The 15,741-nt window shown below is 36.6% G+C and overlaps 1 pseudogene; it reads left to right on the forward strand.

The window, feature by feature from the left end:
- The first annotated feature begins 586 nt into the window (after positions 1-586).
- LOC137003321 (uncharacterized) overlaps positions 587-15,741 on the forward strand; it is a 56,401-nt pseudogene continuing 41,246 nt past the window's right edge.

The following is a 15,741-nucleotide window of genomic DNA, read 5'->3' on the forward strand; positions in this document are numbered from 1 at the left end:
TTCAGCACATTTAGACAAACAGTTAAACTGAAATGAGTACAAATGTTTTTTTTTTGTTTTTTTTCAACAAATGGTCAGTAAAGGGAGGTTTGAGAAACTTTCATATTAACTGTCAACATCAGGTCAAACTAAATATTATTTTAACCTACAGGAGAATGTTGGCGCACTAATTTGTTCTTTGTTCACATTAGTTCAGAGTTAGTTTTAATGTAAAAGATTGTACCCCGTATAATACATCTTTAAAAATAACTCAAGCTTCAGTATTTGATTCCTGTTTTAGTCTGGAAATCTTATAGTGACAGTAATGTCTTGGACGTTATGATAAAACACCAGGTGAGTCGATATTATGAATATTATCCTCAGCTGCACTGAGAAAAAAACTGACGGTCTTCATGAAAGTGATTGACTAAATAATGTCCCTCGTGGCTTTTACTTAATTTGGAGAAATATTAATATATTCTTATTTGTTTCGTCAAATTTCGAGAGGACTAATATTATTTTTTTTACCCTTAAATGTGGCGATGTTTGTGTTCTGGAGCGCTGAACTCTCTCGTGCACTGGAAGCCAGAGGGCACCCTCGAGCAGAAAGTGCAAGAGTAAGACTTTTATATATGACAGAAGTCCTCATGATATCCACCGATAATAACATGCAGAGAGAGATTATCTGTGTTCTTCAAGCCATGTCAGGTAGAGTATATTTATTAAGAGTAAGCATTTTTTGTATAATAGTGTATATAACACAATGCTAATCGACTGTATCACTGTGCAGAATAGGCATACTATAAAACCAAACAAATAGGCTAATGTATTTTTATATGATCTATTTTTTGTTCCGCGAAGCCACGACAGATCACATACGATTGTTTAAAACACTCGACCTGCGTTACAGTGAGTTTGGAGCAAAAACATGGTTTAAATTGTCGTGTTTTGATGGGGTGCTAACATGCTAGCTATTCCTTATGTAGCTGCTGTTGGAATAGTAAAGCTCATTTGAATGCTTGAAAGAAGGTGAAGTGAGAAGAAACAAAAAAACAATGTGAATAGAGAGTCATAGTAATTGCAATAATGACAAAAGAATTATAATTCGAGCCATAACCAAACCGGGGAGCTGTGAATGTGTGCAGGAGAGACTGAAACTGAACTGAATGAATATCAGTTAGCATTTTTATAGTTTTTAAAATAAAATCACATGGTCTTAAAAACATGCAAATGCAAAGTTTTAGATTTGATTTGAAATAGAACCTGGCTTTGTAGTGCATTTCTTGACTGAAACAAGACATTTAATTTTCATTAAAAATAGTCAAGTTTCATAAAATAGTACTAATACTCGACCCATTGGAAAGGGATAGCTAGTTTTAAATCCTTTAATTAAGTCCTACCCCAGTACTTACCAAACCCAGATCACGTTTAAATCACAGATAAATCTGACATACCATTTTGACTAATACAAAAATGCTACTCCAATTTCCATCCTACCATATCTAACTATTAATATAAGGAAGAACAAACTGAAACAAAATTCAAGCAGCATTAACAACAGTTAAATTATCACTCTCCCTTCCCACTTCTGTACCAAAATAAATCTCTTATACCTTTTTTTTAAATTGCAAGATATTTACACTTTCTTTGATAGAATTATTCAAACTTTTCCACAAAATCACCCCACAAATTGAAATGCACGTACTTTTTAAGCTTTACATTTCCAACAATACATTTTTAACAATTATGACAATAATTATGACCATATGCAGGTTAACAGATTAACTGTTTTATTTTACATTAATTTTATATATGGGCAATTCCAGCGTAATGGACGTGACATTTGGAGTCAAAACTTGAAATATAAACGCTCAAAGATTGCATTTAATAGCAACATATTGAACCGTCTATTTGTATATTCATAACCCCTTACTAAAGGAGTCCAGACATTAGAAAAATGTCAGACTATACAACTGTTTTATATTTTAGATGAGGAAAATATACAGCGTTACGGACGTGACAAAAAAAGTCACTAAGCTTTGGGTGACAACATATTTTTTACGAATTCTGTGAATTACATTGCGCAAACCAAAAGTAATACTGCCCACCGAATGAAGAAGGGATGGCTCTCCACAGAGCATAAAATAATAATTTTATTTCATTTTTCGTGTTCGCATTAATGAGGAAAAAACAACGTTACGGATGTGACAGTTTTCCGTTACGGACGTGACCGGTCTGAAAGCGGCACAGAAGACTGCTTTAAAAACTGCTTTAAAACTTTCACAGAGACCTCAAGCAGGCATTTAAACCACCAAATATTGAAATCTGGGATACCAGTATGGTAAGACCCCACAATTTATTAACTTTTTACTAAACTTTTTACAACTTTATACTCTGTATTGCAAAAGGTTATAGATTAGACCTATTTCTCATGTTGACAAGCGTGTGCATTCAAGATTCAATTTAGAGACCATGATTTTCCTTCTTACAGAACTGCTTGCTAAAATACATTGACAAATATTAATGTTTATCATAAAGCAGTTTAAAATCGCAAGTTTTCCCCACAGGTGGACCGATTGACGTAGCCTACACTATTGCCAATCGCAATCATGTCAGTTTTGTGTGTGAATGAACCCACGGTTTTCGGCTAGTTTCACAGTTTAAAGCGGAGTCTTGAGTTAAAATGATCAAACTTTATTTCAAGTCAAAATTATTGCAATCTTATTATTTTCATTTTGTCAGCTTGATCGCGCAGATTGTGATCAAGGCTAGGCCATTCATTTTTTAACCAACAGGTAAAAACGCGACATCCCAATTCTCGAGGGAAATGTCCTATGAGACACAATGCTCTTCTATAAGTTGTACTGTATCATATAGGCCTACCTTTTGATGTTCATATTTCGTTCTGTAAATGAAGGTCTAGGCTACACGGTGCGAATTTTGACGGTCAGAAGATCGTATGTCCACGTCACGAGTGAGTTTATCTGAAAATTGCACGGACGAGGTGATAGGCTATACGACACGATTTTTCGACCTGCCGATTTCCGAAGCAATCGCACAAAGTTCAGTGTGTGTGAGCATGCGAGCAGAGCGCGAGCTCAAATCAGAATAGCCTACCCTTTGACATGCTAAAATAGGCCTATAAGTTTTTTTTTTCTCCTTCATCGACTATAGTTGTTCAAGCCATTAGTTGACTATCACATTTAATTACTTAAATACTGGAGAGAATATTATAATTAGCATTTATATAGGACTCAAGCGCAAGCATAAAGCTTGCCAAAGAACTGGCAAAAGAAATTATGAATGTGACAAAAAAAAAAAAAAAAAAAAAAAAACAGCAAGGAGACATTTTGATTTTAAAAAAAAAAAAAAAAACACAAAAAAACAATCTAATGTTTTCTAAATCAGTGTCGGCTGCAAAGATGAAGTTGACATTGCTGACTCTCATCATCTTCGCAGTGGATGTGCAGAATGCACTTTTCATTCGGATTACATAATCAGAGAGTAGCCCATTTCTTTTAGTTTTTAATTATTTCGTTTAAAAGAAGACATTTCGAGCTTTCTATAGATATTTTTCTCGTGTCTGTGAGTCAAGCAGCCTATGCTGAGTTTCGGTTCATTTAGCCTATAAGACGCGCTCCAGATCAAGTGATCGCGCCCGCGCATCCATGAATATATTTGCTTCTTATTTATTAAATCCAGGCAATTTGTTGATGAAACATTGATTAAAATTAAGATTCAATTTTTACAAAACGAAATTCACTTTAAAGAAAGGCTTTCTACAAAACAAAACTTAATGAAGCGATCAAAATCATGTCTGACCCACTCCATGGGCCCTATAATACACCCGGCGCAATGCGACGCAAGGCGCAGCGCAAGTGTGTTTGCTAGTTTGCGTCCGGCGCCGTTCGCGTTTTCCCGTTCAGCGCCAAGTCCTTAAATTAGTAAATGCATTTGCGCCAGTTAGTGCTCCCATGGGCGTGCTGGTCTAAAAAAGAGGTGTGTTCAGGCGCATTGCCGGCGCATTGCTATTTTAAGGAGCTGAAAATAGACTGCGCCATAGACCAACTCAAACCTGGTCTAAAGTCTAAAGTCAGTGGCACAATATTTTTTTGTTAGAGCGCGTTAAGAAACTGCGCCTCTGGGCGCGTCCACAGTGCGCGTTGACTTTGCTTATTGGGATGCGCATCACACAAACATGCCAAATATTAAAAACAAAAGGATTACAGTGTAAAATAATATTATTGCGTAGGCTACATAAATATAAAAATGTAATGATGAATAGTCATTGCGTGTATTAGAATTAGGCTACCTATTTTCAATTCAGCCTATTAATAGTTATAATGATGAATGAAAAAGGCTAATTAATTGAACAATCGTGCCAATACTCATCGCGCGGAGCTATTTGAAAGCCTGCATCCAACGCAGACGACTGAAAGATTGACTGGCCACTTAACAGGTAATTTCAGCAAAACACCACTCGTTGAACTCCTCAGTTGAATCGGTGTGTTTAATAAGTCAGTGTATTTTATAATGTTACGTATTTTCGAATTGTTCAGCCAAATGGAGTACCTGCTCGGCCAAAGAATCGAAAGACGGAGGAGGCATAATAAAGGAGATGTCCTCCGCTGGCGTTAGGTCTGGGGTGGCTGTATGTGGCTTTTCCAGCTTTTCCGCCAACAAATTCCGCCATGTAAATAGCAATCCGCCATGGCTCGAGCGCATCTCGCTCTTAAAGGGAATGGGAGATGACACTGATTGGTTTATTGAACGTTACGCCCATTACTCATTAAGAGAATAGGGACAACCCATTTCAAAAATGCACCCCGGCGCACGGACCGTTTTCCGTCTTTAAAATAGCAAAAGTGGATTTGGACACGCGCCGTGCGCTTTACACTTTGCGTTTAGATCGTTAAAATAGGGCCCCATGTCTCCAGATGTATTGCGCATCTTATGATGAAATTAAAAAATAAATAACATTATAATAGGCATATTTAAACATAAATATGAAATTAAATATGTTTTCTTGTATTGCGATTATTTGATATTTTCTGATATGATAAGCCTGAAACAGATGATAGCAATATAAAGAAGCAAACTCATAGGATTTAATAGGAAGCGTCCGTAACGGTCACGTCCGTAACGCTTATTATGGTTGTTCAGAGCAACGTAGTGAAATTAATTGTTGATCCCAATAAGCATAAACATAATTTAGCTTTGCATATAAAGTTTCAAGTTATTTGCATTTATAATTGTTATATGACATAAACTTAATCTTTAAAACGTTACGGACGTGACAGAGCACTGAAGCGTCATGACCTCTTTATTCCAGCCCTTATAAATTCAACAGGCAGTGCTGTTATGACTAAATGAGTGTATTTATTTCTCAGGCATGCCTCCATCTTTCTATACAATGCTTACTGTTAAAATAAAGTTTAAAAAGGGGGGGTCTTTGATCCCTTTTTTGAAAGCATGAAATATGGTGGGTTGAAAATTAAATTTAAGCATTGTTGCTTACCACATATATTGTGGATAAACAAGGCAATTTTCTTAAAATTTCTGTTAGAGCACATTATTACAGTATATTACAGACCTAAATGGACAATTTAAAAAGGGTTTTGTTCTTTTGGTTAAAACTTTTTTTTTCATGGTAAAGTTGACATTTGCGTGGAATTGCCCAGCTTCACATTCTCTATCTACCTCCTCAATGGCAGGAAAGTATTTCAATTCAGTGGAAAAATCACTCATCTTCATAACATAAAGATCACATCTACCATATGTTGTGATTTTCTGTTTATATCTTTCTAAACCAGCACAGAAAGGACTTTTCTCCATCTCTTCCATTCTAATTTTCACTGCTTGCCCTCCTATTACAGTACTAGTCAAAAGATTGAACACATTGCAATTATAATGTTTTTAAAAAAAAGTCTCAAGTCTCTAACCAAATAATGGTTTTCTATTTTAATATACTTTAAAATAGTATGTATTTCTGTGATGCAAAGTGTCTGAACATTCCTACCTCTATGGCATTTCATATAGGCTATTATATTTGTTATATTAAATAGCCTGTTAATGTGCATTTGACAAACTATACATCATTTAGAAGTAGGGCTGCAACAAACGATTATTTTGATAATCGATTAATCTACCGATTATTAGAACGATTAATGGACTAATCATTGATTATTTTGATGACTAATCAGTACATTTTGAATGATTATTCAGCTTTTTCAATTAATTAAAACATTGCGTTATACATATTCTAACTACTAAAGAAAAAAAGAAAATCACTTCAGCTTTTGAAATAGTTGTTTTAATGAACTTTGAGCCAACTAAACAGGTCATTCTCTTAAAGCAGAACTCAGTAAGATTTGTGAAGCTCCACCTACAGTTTCCTTCAGTGAATCACACCGTCGTAAATACTTCAAGCGTAAGCTCTGGACTACAACGACTACAACGCTCATCAGCGCAGTAGTTTTGCAAATATAGTACAAGAAAGAGGAGGTGGGTAATTTGCAAATACAGTACACTTGATGGTGGTGGGTAATTTTCGAAATTGTCTTATCAAGTCATAATATATACATTGTTTTTGAATTACCGTAAAGCATTTTGTCACTCTCGCGTGAACGTGAACACGAGGCGAGATTGTTTCGGGTCGGTGCAGCTCAAGTTGCAAGTGCTGTATTCTGGCGTAGACGTGCCAGAGGGGGTTAGTGCTCGCCTCAAACACACCACTACAAGTCAATTAACCATTGTAAGGACTTAGAAAACTATTTATGAAGGTAAAAAAAGTTACTTAGTTCTGCTTTAAGTTTTCAGATTTCTGTCCAACTCAAATCACACACAAATGCTCTCTAAGCATTTTAAAATATTCTGTTCTCTTTCAATAGAAAAAACAAACAAACAAAAAAATATGTTTGAACATAAACATTTCTTGTCAGCAATATTAAGAGCTTCATTTCTAAAAGTTTAATGAAAAGGAGTAACTAACAGTGTCCTTTCTGCACTGGCCTGATTTTCAAATAAGTACTCAATTAAAATGAAGAAACGTCAGCATATCAACATGTTCACGTGACAAGCTTGCTCTTTTTTGTGAGCAAATGTTTCCTGCAGCAGAGAAGATCTGTTCTGCTGGAGTGGATGTGGCAGGGATGCAAAGAAAACATCTTGCAAGCTTTGATAGGTTAGGGAACCATCCCTCATTTTCCTTCCACCAACCTAAAGGATCTTCTTGTTTGGCTATTTGTGATTCCGAGAAATACATTTGTACTTCCTTTCTCACCACCTGAATCTTTTGTTCCTCATGCGACTCCTCCTCTTCACTGAGGCTGTCAGTGTCAGACTGGAGGAGGTTTTCAAGCACTGATTCTTCCCCTTTCCTTGGGGCAGTGACACTGTGACACTGAAGCTGCCCTTCTTCTGTAGGTTTCCAGAGCTCTTTTCTTGCTTTAATAGCAAGGACTTCGACAGTGCTTTGAACCTCTATCCTCTGTTCAGCAGGCATAAACTTGACTTTTCTTGGATCTAGGGCTGCTGACAGAAGAACTATGTTGTCTTTCTCCTTGCAGAAAGTGCTGATTTCCCCCCCACCTCTCTGTTAACTCTTTAGAGGCTTTGCCTAAAAAAGCTTTTCCAGGTGTTGTTTCAAAGTTGAGGGATTGTTGCACAGACCTCTGTAGCCCTTTTGCAAGCTGAGGAAGGCATGACAATGTTGCATACTCTTGGCCACTAAGAAACTCAGTGGCACATTGAAAAGGCTGCAGGCCCTGGGTCAGTTCTTCAAGCAATGACCACTGATCAGGCTTCAAGTCAAAGTAATGTTTGCCCCTTGGTGTCACTTCAGGATCAGAAAGTGTGGCAGTAATGGGCCAGCACTGCTCCAGCAGTCTCTCCAGCATAAAGTAGGTGCTATTCCACCGGGTTGTCACATCTTGTATCAGCTTATGCTCTGGTGTGTTCATCTGCTGCTGCTTTTCTTTCAGCTTAGTATTGGCCAGTTCACTTCTTCTAAAATGTTCAACCAAGGTCCTTGCAGCTCCCAAAGCTTTGCTGATGGTGGTCTCTTTAAGAGAATTGTTGACAAGCTGAAGTGTATGTCCCGTACAGCGGACAGAGACCCATTTGTTTCTCTGCCAGCAATTTTAGCGCAGCCACAACATTTGACCCATTGTCATGAACAACTGCTTTAATGTTGTCTACGGAAATGTTGAATTTTGTGACAACCTCTTCAAGCCATGTGGCTATGTTGACACCGGTATGTCGTTCATCTAGAGGCATGGTTGCAAGAGTGATACTCTTCATTTTCCAGTCCTCAGTGATGAAGTGGCACGTGACACCAAGGTAAGCTTCTGTTGTGAGGCTAGTCCAGATGTCAGTGGTCAGTGCAATGAAGCTTCCTCCTTCCTGAATAGTTTCATTAACCTTTAAAAAAACATCAGAATATTTTAGTTGAACATTTTATTTTATTTTTTTAACTCTCTTAGTGGTTAAACCGTTGTTTAGTTATCTTTACTGGGTGTTTAGTTTGAAATCTAGAAGCACTTCACACTAAGGTTTCATTTGTAAACAATGTATTATTAACTAACATGAATTAACTAATATAAGCAGAACATTTGTAACATTATTAATTTTTGTAAATGTTCATAATGTTCATTGTTTGTAACGTAAATGAAAATATAGCCGTTCATGTTCAGTGTATTCGTTAATAAATGTATTAGTAAATGTTTAAGTTAACATTAGCAAACAATAATAAATGCTGTAGAAGTACAGTTCATTATTAGTTCATGTTAACTAATGTAGTTAACTAATGTTAACTAATGAACCTTATTGTAAAGTGATACCATAGATTGTTCCTGAAATATGTATTTGCAACACTGCATTAGGTGTATATTTACTTTTTGACAGGTTTTTTCATATTTTTGCTCCATTAATCTTGAAAAGTAGGTTCTTGATGGAAGGATATATCCAGGATTGAACGCAGAAACCATTTCACGAAAGCCTTCTCCATCCACCATGGAAAGGGGTCTCATGTCTTTCACAATCATGTTCAGAATTGAGTCTGTAAGAGCAGCAGCTTGCTGAAGAGTACAAGAATTCTTCCTCAGAAAAAAGTCATCAATATTAGGCCCACTGCTCTTCTTAGAACTGAAACAGAAAAAGGGACATTTACTTCAGGACAGAAAGAATGGTAAAACATTCATCTGTATAAAAATAAGTATATACTACAAATGATCTGACAGAGACATTTTATATTTACCATTTAATAAACAATATGAAAAAGTAACTGACGTGATATCCTTCTTTCTTTTATATATATATATATATATATTACACGTTTTGTAAATCTTCATGAATATCAAGAATAATAAGACTATAATACCTAATAATGTTACAATAATAAAAACAGTCCTGACTCCTAAGCTCGATCAAGCTTTATTCTATGCAAAATAAATCATCACATTATCGTAATTATATTATTATTGTTAATGTTATTACTATTATTAGTAGCATTGCATTCTCTAAGAGATTTACCACTAGTTAGTTAGTTCCAGCTGGAGAACACTCACCTCTCACCAGCTCCTCTTGTGCCGGGATGTTTCCTCTTTAAGTGCTCCAACATGCACGTTGTGCTCCCGTGAAAGGCAAGTTCTGCCTTGTATGTGTGCATGTATTGCACACAACAGCATTCTTAGTTTGAAGTTTTGTGAAACTTTCCCACACCTTGCTCGTTCGGATTCGTTTGCACTCCATCATAATTCACGCTGTTTTCTTCTACTGCAGTAGCATTTAAGGCCTGCAATCGCATTACTCTCTAGCGCTAAAGCGCTGTAGCGGTAAAATCGTGATATTGCAAGCCCTTACATTAGGTCACGTGAGTTCAAACGACTACTCGACAACAAAGATATTTGTCGACAATTTTTTATTGTCGATGTTGTCGTCAATGTCGACTAATCGTTTCAGCCCTATTTAGAAGATCTAAGACTCAAGCTTCACATTTTGACTCTTAAAATCTTATATTGACCGTAATTTCTTAATATGCTTAAAGTCATGCACATTTGGAGAGTGTCAATTTTCTATACAGTGGAGTAATATTTATTCTATTTTTATTGTCATCACTGTGAGCGCTGGATACTGTGTTTTCAATTCATACTTGCAGCCGGAGGGCGCTTTGTGCACATTTAGTCCACAAATTACTCTAAAGAACAGGCATATCATGTGACATTCCAGGAACTAACAGAGGCTTCCAGAGATTGCTAACTATGGCTATAACACACAGATAAACACTTTTGAAGACAATAAATACACGATTGAGACGATGTATACATGTATTGCCTTAGAATTTGCGTCTGAATAGTGCTCGCTCCGTGGTCGTGACCGAATTAGTGGATAATGAGCTGAATCACAGACGTTTGACGTGTCTATTTTCATTCAGATTACATTTGAGAATTTTTGTTTCCGATTTGACTTGCACGATTTAAAGGTGCCCTAGAATCAAAAATTGAATTTATCTTGGCATAGTTAAATAACAAGAGTTCAGTACATGGAAAAGAGATACATTGAGTTTCAAACCCCATTGCTTCCTCCTTCTTATATAAATCTCATTTGTTTAAAAGACTTCCGGAAAACATGCAGATCTCAACATAACACCGACTGTTACGCATCATTAATATGTATGACCCCAATATTTGCATATATGCCAGCCCATGTTCAAGGCATTAGACAAGGAAAGGCAGTATTAACGTCTGGATCTGTGCACAGACAAGGTAAGCCAGCAAGAACAACAGCGAAAAATGGCAGATGGAGCAATAATAACTAACATGATCTATGATAGCATGATATTTTTAGTGATATTTGTAAATTGTCTTTCTAAATGTTTCATTAGCCTGTTGCTAATGTACTGTTAAATGTGTTTAAAGTTACCATCGTTTATTACTGTATTCACAGAGACAAGAGCCGTTGTTATTTTCATTTTTAAACGTGCAGTCTGTATAATGCATAAACACAATGTCATTCTTTATAAATCTCTCCAACAGTGTAGCATTAGCCGTTAGCCACAGAGCTTAACCTCAAACTCATACAGAATCAAACGTAAACCTCAAAATAAATATTTTACTCACATAATTCGAAGCATGCATACAGTATGAATGACGAACATCTTGTAAAGATCCATTTGAGGGTTATATTAACTGTGTGAACTTTGTAAATGCACTATAATATAGTCGAGAACTTGTGTGGCAGGGAGCACGCAATTTAAAGGGGCGGCGCTGCCAAAATCAGTGTATAGTTAATGATGCCCCAAAATAGGCAGTTAAAAAAATTAATTTAAAAAAAATCTATGGGGTATTTTGAGCTGAAACTTCACAGACACATTCAGGAGACTCCTTAGACTTATATTACATCTTGTGAAAAAGCATTCTTGGGCACCTTTAAAACCTGACATTTCAATGTTTCTTTAGACATAAGTCTAATTTTTTCGTTATTAGTATTCACTAAGTTACTGTTCATTTTCTGTGTTCAACTATCAGAATTTTTTTTCAGAGGGAAACGAGAGATCACGCATCATGTTAGTTTTCTTTATTTTACAGAAAGCACAACATTTTGTTTTTACTTTGAGTGAGGTGCGCCACTTTCAGCCAGTTTATTTTGAGGTTCTTTAGTTTATTAAAAATTATTCATTCTGAACTTGTCGTGTGTCCATAATGCACAAAATGCGCAGCAACAAACCCCTGTTTTTTGACATAATCCAAATGCAAACAGACAGACAGAGATTCCTGCTGTAACACGTTGCGTATGCAGCAAATAGTGATAGCTCACTTAGCTTGAGTTATTAACACTGGGCAGACACGCGATAAAAGGTTTTTGCCCTAACCAGCCGTGACACACAAATATCCGCAACATTTATGATTATGTCAAAAAACATTCATCCAATGGCGGGTTTGTTGCTGCGCATTTTGTGCATTATGGACACACGACACGTTCAGAATGAATAACTTTATACATATATTATATATATCTTCCAAGGGGTTTTTTCCCTCCTAGGACTTTTTTTCCCAGTGCTAGCACGGGGTTTTTTTCCACCCCTGGGAGTCAGCCGACATTGGCTTAATGTAGCACCATCTTGTATATGTTACATATTACCACGCTTGTTTGTACAGCTTATTTTTAACCACTTCCCTTTTTTTCTGTGCTTCTATTATGTAAAGCTGCTTTGAAACAATTACCAATTGTAAAAGCGCTATATAAATAAATCTGACTTGACTTGACATTGTGGCTGGAATAGCAGCACAAATTATGGCTTTATGTAATCTTAAAGGCGTCTAACATGAGTTTGAAGATCATTCTGTGTTCACAGCTTTTTAGCTGTAATGAAAACATCACTGGCTAATTCACCTCAGATCTTGTGTCTGGTGTAGACAGTCAGATTGCTTGTCACCTGAAATCTTATCACATGGTTAGCACTGGTTAGGACATGGTGTTACTCGTTCTCTCTGCTCAAGATTATAGCCACGCCCCCCAATTCTGATTGGTTACGCGATTGTTGTTGGTGTTGGCGGACTAACTTCTAAACAGTGATTTTCAAAATCTTCTTACTCCACCTTGAAGTTCTCACTACAGAAACATGAGATTTGTCAATAATGTTTTAAAAATAATAATTGAAGATCAATGATCCTCATTCATAAAAAGTTTCAGGGACATTACTTTGATGCATTTTTATAAATTAATCAATGTTATGATAATATTTTGTAGCAGTTGTCTAGCTTCTGCTATTACATCAGGGCTCACTTTTATGTATATTTCTCTCTTATAATTATTTTAGTAATTATATTTTCTTCCATTTCAGATATGATTAAAGAGGAGGAGGAGAGTGAAGAACTGAGTGAAGTGGAGGAGAAACATCATGTCAAACTTGGAGAAAAACCAGCCTGCAATCAGAGTAGCTTCACAACCAAACAACATCTTGAGCTTCACATGAGAATTCATACTGGTGAGAAGCTGTTCACATGCAATCAGTGTGGAAAGAGCTTTTTATTTTGGGTTAAGCTGTGTTGCTTTGACATTGTGGTAAATAGAATAATAGAAACAAAATTTAGTTGCATAATTATTTACAATTATTTATTAAAAAATGGAGTATCGGCAGATAACACACTAACAAAAAATCGGAAATCGGAATTGGTCAAGAAAATTGCAATCGGTGCATCTCTACTTTTTAAACTTATATACTGCAAAATGTAGGAGCTTGTTAACTCTGCACATTTTGCAGGATTTTTTTCACATTGCTGCAAAACAGATCTAAAATACTCTTGTCATTTTTTGTCAGAGACACAAGTAATATATCAACTGAAACTAAAGAATGTCTTCTTTTATTTGTGTACACTCAGAGTAAACAAAATGTTGTGCTTTTGCAAAATAAAGAAACCTAACATAATGCAGGATCTCTCGTCCTCCTCTATAATCCTTTATAATTTCTCTAAAATTCCTTTTCTTCCATTTTAGATATGATTAAAGAGGAGGAGGACAGTGAAGAACTGAGTGAAGTGGAGGAGAAACATCCTGTCAAACCTAGAGAAAAACCTTTGAGTCTCTCAAAGACTAGAAAGAAATTTTTAAAGAAAAGAAGAGCCAAGAAATCTACAACCTGCACTCAGTGTGGAAAGAGTTTCTCAAACAAACGTGATCTTGAGATTCACATGAGGATTCACACTGGAGAGAAGCCGTTCACATGTGATCGGTGTGGAAAGAGATTCACAGCCAAAAACAGTCTTGAGATTCACATGAGGATCCACACTGGAGAGAAGCTGTTCACATGTGATCGGTGTGGAAAGAGTTTATTAACCAAACAGAGTCTTGAGATTCACATGAGAGTTCATACTGGAGAGAAGCCGTTCACATGTGATCAGTGTGGGAAAGGTTTCACAAACAGTTGTAATCTTAAGAGTCACATGAGGATCCACACTGGAGAAAGACCGTTCACATGCACTCCATGTGGAAAGAGTTTCACAACCAAACGAAGTCTTCAGCATCACATGAGAGTTCATACTGGTGAGAAGCCATTCACATGTGATCAGTGTGGAAAGAGCCTCACACACAAACGTAATCTTGAGCGTCACATGAGGATCCACACTGGAGAGAAGCCGTTCACATGTGATCAATGTGGAAAGAGTTTCACACAAAAAGGAAATTTTAAGGAACACATGAAGATTCACACTGGAGAAAAACCGTATATATGCAGTCAATGTGGAAAGAATTTCGCATACAAACAAAGTCTTGATGTTCACATGACAGTTCACACTGGAGAGAATCTGTTCAAGTGTGATCAGTGTGGGAAAGGTTTCACAACCAATTCTAGTCTTGAGAGTCACATGAGGATCCACACTGGAGAGAGACCATTCACATGTGATCAGTGTGGAAAGAGTTCATTAACCAAACAGAGTCTTAATGTTCACATGAGGATCCACACTGGAGAGAAACCGTTCACATGTGATCAGTGTGGGAAAAGTCTCACAACCAATCATAGTCTTGAGGTTCACATGAGGATCCACACTGGAGAGAAACCGTTCACATGTGATCAGTGTGGCAGAAAATGTATTACTGCATCACACCTGAAGAGACACCTGACAGTTCATACGAAGGAGAAACCATATTCATGTTCTGTGTGTGGAAAGAGTTTTTCACGGCTGTCACATTTACAGTCACATCAGAAAATACACACTGGTGTGAGAGAGTACATGTGCTTTGAGTGTGAGAAGACTTTTACTACAGGGAGCGCATTAAAAAAACACCATAGAATTCACACTGGAGAAAAACCTTACAAGTGTTCACACTGTGACAAGAGATTCAGTCAGTCATCATCTCTGAAAACACATGAGGGGAGTCACACTGGAGAAAAACCTTACAAGTGTTCACACTGTGACAAGAGATTCAGTTGCTCAGCAAATCTGAAAACACATGAGAGGATCCACACTGGAGAAAAACATTACAAGTGTTCACACTGTGACAAGAAATTCAATCGGTCAACAAATCTGAAAAGACATGAGAGGATCCACACTGGAGAGAAGCTGCACACACATGTCTAAGTTTATAGAAACTGGAAGAGAGAGCTATTCTGAGAAAAAGAAAATTAACCTTTTAATTTCTTTAAAACATGATTATCCCCACGATACAGTTTAAGACAATTATCATACAACACTATACATGTTTGGTATCATTTGAAATGTCTCATTCCCACAGAGGTGAACCCAAAGGCAATAAAGGTTGTAAGAGTTTAGAGATATTATTTGGGTCCTCTGCCAATTGGTCTCTTTTATGCAAATTGTTCCCTTGTTCCCTAAAGATGTAAACTACCCAAGTCTGGGACCTTGATTATTGCAAATTCCTATTATTTGCTCTTGATTCCATTTGAAAGAAGTTTCTGTCTTGGTCAGAGATGTTGGAGGAGACTTCAGGTGTGATTCTGTGGCCAGATCAGCTCATAATGCTCAGTGTCCTCCAGACATTCTTTATGCATTTTCCAAATGTCAGGTATGCATCTTTTACTGTCATTTCTGAGCATTTGATGTTTTGTATTGATAATTTTTTAATTGATATTATAATTGGCATGACTAACAATAAATTGTTACATTTACATTTTTTCTGACTTATTTATATATTATTGACTCTAGTAGATTACAATGCATCCATTGTTACTTAGACTTGAGCTGTTAAAAATCAACCTCTGAATCAGCCAATAGTGTGCCTGCAAAGGTAAAGCCACAGCACACATCA

The sequence above is a fragment of the Chanodichthys erythropterus genome, chromosome 3 (assembly GCF_024489055.1).
Source record: "Chanodichthys erythropterus isolate Z2021 chromosome 3, ASM2448905v1, whole genome shotgun sequence".
In the NCBI taxonomy this organism is placed as follows: Eukaryota; Metazoa; Chordata; class Actinopteri; order Cypriniformes; family Xenocyprididae; genus Chanodichthys; species Chanodichthys erythropterus.